This window comes from Stegostoma tigrinum, chromosome 8 (genome assembly GCF_030684315.1).
Source record: "Stegostoma tigrinum isolate sSteTig4 chromosome 8, sSteTig4.hap1, whole genome shotgun sequence".
Taxonomy (NCBI): domain Eukaryota; kingdom Metazoa; phylum Chordata; class Chondrichthyes; order Orectolobiformes; family Stegostomatidae; genus Stegostoma; species Stegostoma tigrinum.
In genome coordinates this window covers 19,028,146-19,037,599 of record NC_081361.1, presented here as the reverse complement: position 1 = coordinate 19,037,599, position 9,454 = coordinate 19,028,146, and the positions used below count along the sequence as shown (strand labels likewise).

General features: G+C 43.2%; 1 non-coding gene across 1 annotated transcript; it reads left to right on the top strand.

Moving 5' to 3' along the window:
* Positions 1 to 9,156: 9,156 nt before the first annotated feature.
* On the top strand, positions 9,157 to 9,231 carry trnae-uuc (transfer RNA glutamic acid (anticodon UUC)). The gene has a single exon. It is a non-coding gene; the product is annotated as a tRNA-Glu (tRNA).
* Positions 9,232 to 9,454: the final 223 nt, after the last annotated feature.

Genomic DNA, 9,454 nt, shown 5'->3' with positions numbered 1-9,454 from the left:
GTGAGGGAAGGGGAGATTTTGAATCTGGTGAAGTCCACATTGATATCACTGGGCTGCAGGGTTTCCAAGCGGAATATGAATTGCTGTTCCCGCAGCCTTCGGGTGGCATCATTGTGGCACTGCAGGAGGCCCATGATGGACATGTCATCTAAAGAATGGGAGGGAGAGTGGAAAACGCTCGTGACTGGGAGGTGCAGTTGTTTATTGCGAGCCAAGTGGAGGTGTTCTGCAAACCGGTCCCCAAGTCTCCACTTGGTTTCCCCAATGTAGAGGAAGCCACACCGGGTACAATGGATACAACATACTGGATTGGCAGATGTGCAGGTGAACCTCTGCTTAATATGGAAAGTCATCTTGGGGCCTTGGATGGGGTGAGGGAGGGGGTGTGGGGGCAAGTGTAGCATTTCCTGCGGTTTCAGTGGAAGGTGCTGGTGTGGTGGGTTTGGAGGGGAGTGTGGAGCGAACAAGAGAGTCGCGGAGAGAGTGGTCTCTCCGGAAGGCAGACAAGAGTGGGGATGGAAAAATGTCTTGGGTGGTGGTGTTGGACTGTAGATGGTGGAAGTTTCGGAGGATGATGCATTGTATCCTGCTTTCCGGAGAGACCACTCTCTCTGTGACTCCCTTGTTCGCTCCACACTGCCCTCCAACCCCACCACACCCGACATCTTCCCCTGCAACCGCAGGAAATGCTACACTTGACCCCACATCCCCTCCCTCACCCCAATCCCAGTCCCCAAGATGACCTTCCATGTTAAGCAGAGGTTCACCTGCACATCTGCAAAGGTTGTATACTGTATCCATTGTACCCGGTGTGGCCTCCTCTACATTGGGGAAACCAAGCAGAAGCTTGCGAACTGATTTGCAGAAGACCTCCACTCGGTTTGCAATAAACAACTGCACCTCCCAGTCGCGAGCGTTTTCCACTCCCCCTCCCATTCTTTCGATGACATGTCCATCATGGGCCTCCTGCAGTGCCACAATGATGCCACTCGAAGGTTGCAGGAACAGCAACTCATATTCCGCTTGGGAACCCTGCAGCACAATGGTATCAATGTGGACTTCACCAGCTTCAAAATCTCCCCTTCCCCCGACGCATCTCAAAACCAGCCAAGTTCGTCCTCTCCCCGCACTGCACCACACAACCAGCCCAGCTCTTCCCCTCCCGCCACTGTATCCCAAAACCAGTCCAGCCTGTCTCTGCCTCCCTAACCTGTTCTTCCTCTCACCCATCCCTTACTCCCACCCCAAGCCGCAGCTCCACCTCCTCCCTACTAACCTCATCCCACTTCCTTGACCTTTCCGTCTTCCCTGGACTGTCCTATCCCCTCCGTCCCTCCCCACCTATACTCTCCACTCCACCTATCTTCTTTACTCTCCATCTTCGGTCCGCCTCTCCGTCTCTCCCTATTTATTCCAGAACCCTCACCCCATCCCCCTCTCTGATGAAGGGTCTAGGCCCGAAATGTCAGCTTTTATGCTCCTGAGATGCTGCTGGTCCTGCTGTGTTCATCCAGCCTGACATTTTATTATCTAGGAATCTAGGGTCTATTCTGTTGAGACCTGTCTTTCCTAGTCATTCTCAATACGATGTTTTAGTCAGCAGTAAGCATCCAAATCTCACCATATTATTGAATGCTATTTCCGCTCCACCAGTCATTATAACTGAATTGCCTTCACAATGCAGTCGTCCAAGATGTCAAAGTGTCTTGTTTGAAATGTAACTTCAGTCTTGAGCTTGAAATACCTGTCGATGAAGACTTCAGCACTCGCCTGTTTTTTTAAATGAATGTCACATGAATTAAGTGAGCAGGGAGAGCACTGAAAATCCTTCGTAACTTCGTGTTGAATCTCTACAAAATGAATAGTATTTCAGGGTAAAAGTTTAAATGTTTCACCAGAACAGTCACTGTTCCGACATGAACCCAGTGATTTTGTTCGAAGTGTCCAGTAAGACAACTTTGGTGTTTGCAGAGATCTCCTGGAATGGAATCAGCCACGAGATCAGGCTATTCCAGTCTAGTCTCCAAGGTGGCTTGGTGCCTACCTCTACGAAATGAGGCGAAGGATTGCTGACTCAAATTTTGTGTTCTGTCTGGGTCTGGTCATAGGCTTCGGCTTCAAATGGAAGCTCAGCTTTGAGCAAATGGGGCTGTGGTCTATATGACAGCATTGGGTGTGACTCTAGAATGTAAGTAGTCCTCTAGGTCTCAAAAAGCCTGAGCAATTGTCAGTGTTGAGAGCAGGGGTGCGCATATCTAATCTGCAAGTGAACTTTTTGTCAAACGTACGAGTTGGTTATGGATCGCTGCTTTTCTGCACAGAGTTAGAAAGTTAACATCTGTTTTCATTGCAGTCTCTGTTGTACGTGTGTATACATTCTGGCACTTCGAGTCTAATCATGTGACACAATGATGACAACAGACATTTTGGATGGGAAACAACCTATATTGGTGTCTGTAGAGGAACATAGCTGCTTTTCTTTCCTTGAAGCAGTGAGGTCGGCAATGAGATCAGTGATTCCTTTTCAAATCAGTTGTTTGACCTGGTGAATGTCAAGGCAGTGTTTTTGATTCTGGTCGCCTGTGTTCCTGTTGCAGGCAGGTCCAGGAGGCTGAAACAGGAGATTTATTATTTAGTTTACTGTAGAGGGCGGAAGGTTAGCCTCAGCTGTTCCCTGCCTGAAATAATCGATGACATCATTGTCACATGATCGGAGTGTTAAAAGTGAGAGTGCACCATGCTTGCATAAATACGCAGCAGTTTCCCACTCCATGGTTTCTGAGTTTGTGTTAAGTTTGACACTCGGAGCATAATTGTTTGTGGGAGTTGTTGGCCTTGAAGAGGGAGGCAAGAGGAGACAATGCAAACAGAATGACCAATTGACAGGCTTGGATGTTTGGCAACATTCAGCTTCAGCATGAAACCAACAGTGGGGAGGTGTTGACGTTGAGGTGTACTTAACCAACACGGGGTGCGGCAGCCATTGTGTTCTGTCAATCTGCCTTGATGTGAGAAGTGGACATGATGCAGGAGCACTTTCCTGATGGCCAGTCTGTCTAGCTTATGGACCACCATGGCTGAGCATCAGGAGGAGTGACTATTGCCAACAAAGCCGTGCATTGATGGTGTGCACGGAGCCAGCAGTAGGAGCTGGGTGGAGATAACCTGTGATTTCGAATCTAACCTACAAATAAGAAGGAGATGACTGAAAACTCAAGGCTGTTGACCTGTCTGTACAACCTATATGCACCTTGGGCATCAATGTGTGTATTATGTACTCAGTTGATGACAAAGTAGCTTGTGCAGTTTTGAATGTACAATTGCAAACTAGCAGGATGAGTTTACTCATGAATGGAAGAACCTTGTTTGTAGTTCATTCCTTCAACCACAGTACTGCTAATATATGTAATCTTTGTTTCCTTTTTATTTTTGATCAGGATCTTTTTAAGAAACTTGTGCCCAGCGAATGTTTAGGGTCCATCTGGGCTGAACAACCAGATCGAGCATCAACCGTCTGGGCTATCGTGGCACAGTTTAATAACGTTAAGAATTGTGTCACCAGCACCATCAGTCAGCCTCAGCAGCTAAAACCACGACAGAGTGCGAAGATCATTGAGAAGTGGATTGATGTTGCCAAGGTACACTTGTTCTTTAGTGATTTTTAACCTTTATGACAGGGTAAAGCACTCAGTGCATGAAACAAACATGGTGGAAGAGAGCAAGCAGTTCCTACGATGTGTTGAGATGTTTAGGGTTTGAAAGCCTCTCGAATTGACGAGCAGAATTAGAATTGAATGCTTCATGGCAAATCCTAGCATTTGTAATTTCCATAGTGTTGGCTGCTAATAGTTCATGCCTCAGTTTACAGTTGCATTGAAATATTAAAGTTTTCTTTCCCAACAAAAATATTTCTGTGGAGAAATAAAGGAAACTGATTTCAGATTTTTAGTGGCCCTTCAAACACAAAGTTACTTATTAGGCATAACAGAATGTTGTTTGCCTCCCTTGCGAGCGGTGATCAGATTTATGATACATTGTAAATGTTATTCTCAGTATTCTGCATTCCATATGCCCGTATGATGGCCCTTCAGTAACTTGCCTGGTTGTCTGTTTCTTATGTGTTTGCCAAAGGAATTTGTCTTTGCATTTTAATCAGCAATTGGGAAAAGGATGAGGAAGGGCTGTCATACCTGATGTCTGGCTTGTCTTTGTCATCAATATGTGGCATTCCCACGAGTACATTTGGAAAGAATCAAGACAGGAAGCCAGTAATTAACTAATTAAGTGAATTAAGTAATTTATTCATATTCATTTTATCATCCAAAATGGCACTGGATCATAGCAACAAAAGTGTATTATCATTGAAATTTCCCATATTCATGTGACCATAAAATATTTAGTCATTCGAAAGGTTGGGAATGAAGATTCATAATAATACCTTTGCCAGGCATTTGAGACAAGTCTGGTTTGGCTCTTGGCAACACTGCCTGCAAGGATTTGGACTCGTAAAGAATCTTAAAGCATTGATGTCTGTCTCCAGTTTCACAATCCAGAGAAGTTGAAATGAATGGAGGCAGACACCCAGTCATAGACATGGATACATGAGCTCCTGACAGGCTGTCCGTGCCGACCTAGAAACTGGTGCTGTCAAAGGCCATTCTGAAGACGAGTTGCCACCTTCCAGTGATCACTTGGCTGACTCTTCCGGTTGTCATTTGAGTTGACAAAAGTTGATGAGGGTCCTTATCCATGTTGAAGTGTCCTCCGTCACTTACTTTTGACTGCAGCAGCCTTTGTTGCCCTCAAGCCGGAAGACTGTGGGCTTGAGATCTTACCTGCTGGACTTAATCAGAATAGGCATCTATCTAATGATGCCCAGTGAGGCACATCCACATAAAGCCAATATGGTCTAATGACCCTCTCCCTCCTTGGCCTTCCTCGCTAAGCAGAAGTGGTTTTGAGAGCTGAGAACAAACAATTGCAGGCTTCCTACTCTCCTGCCCCTCGGCCCCTCCCAACAAGTTCAAATTTATGCTTGTGGAAGGGAGGTTTGATTTGTTCTATTCTTCTCCCTGCCTCCGTGGGGCAGGCAGATGAAGGACATTCACATGCTATCCTCACTACGATTAGTTAACTCAGTCTCAATAACATTGTGATTCATAAAAGTAGACTCAATTTTCTGATTTGTACGCTTTCCTTGAATGATTATCTCATGTGTCAGGCCCTGCGCTCCTATGCTGGCAGAAAATGTAATCTGTCATTCGTTTATCAGCTGAATACAATGGATATAACACAGATGATTACCCGTCTCCAGCTCCCTAACTTCGCCACTTCCACCACTCAGATGGCCGTGTCTCCAACTTATTCATTCGAATCTTTGCTTTGGCGTCAGTAACCATGTCTAACGAGTCAAGTGTTGGCAGAGAGTGAAATGTCTCAGAGGGAAAAAAAAATGAAGATCAAGTTTTAAGTCGCTAAGATTTGTGGAATTTTTGCCCCCACAAAGTCGTTTGTTAATGCTGTTATTTTTGCAGATCACGTTTTTCTGATGGAACATTTTAATGTCTGAGGTATTGGGTCATGGGGAGCCACTGTTTTTCCCACAGAACTCATGTTTTATGTTCTCACAGGAATGTCGGATTTTGGGAAATTTCTCTTCAGTGTGTGCAATTACCCGTGCATTGCAAGCAAATAACATCTTTGAGTTTCAGAAGACTTGGGCAGCCGTGTCAAAGTGAGTCATTTTTCTGGAAAAGCCGTGTCGTTATTTTTAATAAATATGTGGTAGGGATTTGCAGGTTTCACCTCCAAGTTTACTTGCCAAAGTGATCTTCACACTCCAGATGTGTTGACAGGATTACCAGAGGCACTACAGTGCAATCCCAACAATTGGCGTACTGGCAGAATCTTTCATTCTTTCACTAAGGAGTGAGGAGTTAATTTTCTACAGTGGAAAAAGAAAACTGTTTGACAGCTTAAAATATTGAACTATTGTGTTCCAAAACTGATCTGCTGTTGGATGTAATGTAAGACAGTTTCCTGTGGATGTGCTGTGACGGGGTGATATGAACTGGGGGTTTGTATAGGAACCTGAAATACAAAGAACACAATTATTTTAATCACCCAAGAAAGCAGTCTATACCTCTTTGAAGTGCACACTTGTAGTTTATATTCCTGTGCCGTAGACGATTTGATCATGATTTTTTTTTGAGGCAGCTTGGAGGTGAAATCTCACTTGCTGTGATGAGATTTCCTAAAACTACTGCAATGAAAGGCTTTTGTGGCACAGTGGTAACATCTCCATCTCTGGGCTTAAATAATCTGGGTTCAAATTCTGTCTGATGAAGGGTCTAGGCCCGAAATGTCAGCTTTTGTGCTCCTGAGATGCTGATTGGCCTGCTGTGTTCATCCAGCTCCACATTTTGTTATCTTGGATTCTCCAGCATCTGCAGTTCCCAATATCTCTTGGGTTCAAATTCTACCTGCCAAAGAGATGTGTCAAAACATATCTGAACTGTTTCATTAAAATAACTGCAATTGTTTGAAAAATGCTTCACTGCCCTTCACTGTCTGTATTACTTGCTTATTTGTCAGATTCCATGTCAGCTGTTTGCAATCTTGACTCTATTCTGTCAAGAGTAATTTGTTTTATTCTCTTGACTAGGAGCACAAAGGCAACATTTGAAGATCTTTCAAATCTCATCTCCGAAGATGGCAACATAATGACAAGTAGCCAGCACGAAAAACAGGTAAGCGTTTGCATTTGGCACTGTGCATCGATATTCAGGGCATTATAGGTATTTTCAAGCAAAATATCTACAATGAATTACATTGGTGTCTGAATGCATACAAATACTGTGAATCAATAATGCAACAAGGGATACATGTATTACATATGGATGGTCTAACTTGGCTCAAGTCTTCCAAAATCGTTCTGTCATGATGCAACCTTCATAGATTATCTTTCTCAGTGTTCGTTATCTTGGAAGTTTGAACACTTGCACAATGATATTAAAAGCAGGATATATGTCAGTTTTCTTTTCTTTTGATTTGCACACTTGGAGGGCCTCGTAATTAATTAAAGCCAAGGCAAAACACGAATAGCTTTAATTGGTTCTCGTTAGTGTTTTTGTTCAATTAGCATGTCTTCCTTTTATTGTTCTCTGCGGTAATAAATATTTACTGCATTGGAAGTGAGAGATAATCACATTGCTTTGTTTGTTGAGCATTTCAGACATCAACTATTGAGTTTCAACTAGCTTGGACCACCACTGACATTTCAAACTAACTTCAAAAACCTTCTCAAAAAGCATATTGTTTTACCAGGTTTCGAGACATTCCTCCTCACTCTGTTTGTCATGCTGTTTGCCCAGTCATTTTGTTCCTGAATTTTACAAAGTAACAAAATAATTTGTTAGTGATAAACATTTTGATGTCACTTGACCAAACTAGTGTGTCCAGGACAGTAAGGAGGCAAGATGCAAGTTTTCTGTTGAATCATTCTTAGATTAAATCAAAGCAGTTTGAAGGTGGTACTTGAAGAGGACGAAATGCAGCATTCATGTTGGGTTGTTAACAATTTGACAGACACTCCGTTTTTCATACTGCTGAAAGTTCTAGTTGCGGTTGACGATGTTTTTGCATTGCTGTCCATCTGCTGGCTCCAGAATTTCTGCGGTGCTGCTGTCACACCTTGTTTATTATGTTTGCTATTGGTGCACAGTGCAGAATTCCAAATTACTTTTCATATCTGGCTTGAATCTAAAAGTAGATTTGTTTTTAATAATCAAAAACGCGTGTTGTGCAGGATGATTGCTTTTGTGGTGTCAATTTCTGTAAATATACATGGGAAAATCTGAGTTCAAGATTGGACAGTTGTTTAACTTCCATAATGCTGTCTCCCAGATTGTACAGTGAATATCGATGCATGGTTCGTTAATCTTTAAGCATATTACACAGATGTTCTCTGGCAATATGGCTTGCTAAGCTTTACTTTATATGGGTGTGCCATTCGCCAGGCCACCATATCAACACTTACTGTCGATCCTTAGTTGACACTGAGTGTAGTGATAAGATACCACCTTGATATACCATAGCGTATTTTCTGAAAATACTTCCCCAAATGTGACTGTCTGGTGAATTTCACCTGAGTGAGCCAGCAATCATCATTTTCACTGTTGTGTTTTTAAATCTCAGAAAATATAATTTGAAACCTCATTTTAAATGCAGTTTGAAGCAGCAACTTCACCATGTCCAACAATTTGATTTGCACACTTGGATGGGAATCTGAAATAGTTGCCAAGTGATTGTTTTCTGGGTTAAACATTGATACTAGTTTTGCGATAATCTATTGTGCGTGGGATAAATTGTAATATCACTTCCAAATATCATTGCCTGGCTATCACCTCTTGAGTTCGAATTGGCCAAATGTTGACATAAGGCTTTAGCGTTGTAAAATGTTTTTACAATAAAGGCTTGAGTTTTGAAATCTCTTCTGTTATCTCATTTGATATTATGGGAGATATAGATTAGATGCAGTGAATGAATAGCTGGTTTTCTATGTACATTTTCAGGATGGAGCTTCAAAATTTGCCGCCCTCAACAGCACCTTGAAAGAGAACAAAATACTGACACACAAAACACTGAAAGTAACAAAGAAGAAGGTAATCATCCCTTTATGTTTAATATTGGAATGAAACGTTCTCAAGTTGAAGCAGTTAATCTTGAAGCTTTACAAGTAAATCTGATTTATCTTTCCATAATGGTGTATCTTTGTTATAACTATGCTGTAAAGCAGTTCTCCGGGTAACTAAAGGGAAGTTATCAGCATTGCTGCTACTTAAGCCATTGAACATGTTTGGTTATATGTTTGAAGCTATAACCATGCTGCTTGTTGCATATCTATCAGTGTGTTGGGTTGTGGGTAGAATATTTCTACATTGAACGGAAATAAATCTGCGAGGCCAGGCAGGTATGCACAAACATTTCCCATGGTCTGATGGATAAATACAACAGTCAATACAGTGTGGAGCTGAAGGAACTCAGCAGGTCAGGCAGCATGAGAGGAGCAAGAAAATCAACGTGTCAGGTCAGGACCACACTGTATTGACTCTGACTCCAACATTTGCAGTTCTTGCTGTCTTTGAGAGATGGTCAGCATCACTGGTGGTCCAGTGGTTAGGATTCGGCGCTTTCACCGCTGCGGCCTGGGTTCGATTCCCGGTCAGTGCAGCACATTTTGGGGTGGCTCAGTGGCTCAGTGGTTAGCATTGCGGCCTCACAGTGCCGGGGACCCAGGTTCGATTCCAACCTCGGGTGACTGTCTGTGTGGAGTTTGCATATTCTCCCCGTGTGTGCATGGGTTTCCTCCCGGTGCTCTGGTTTCCTCCCACAGTCCAAAGATGTGCAGGCTAGGTGGGTTGGCCATGCTGAATTGCTGGTTGTGTTCAGGGGT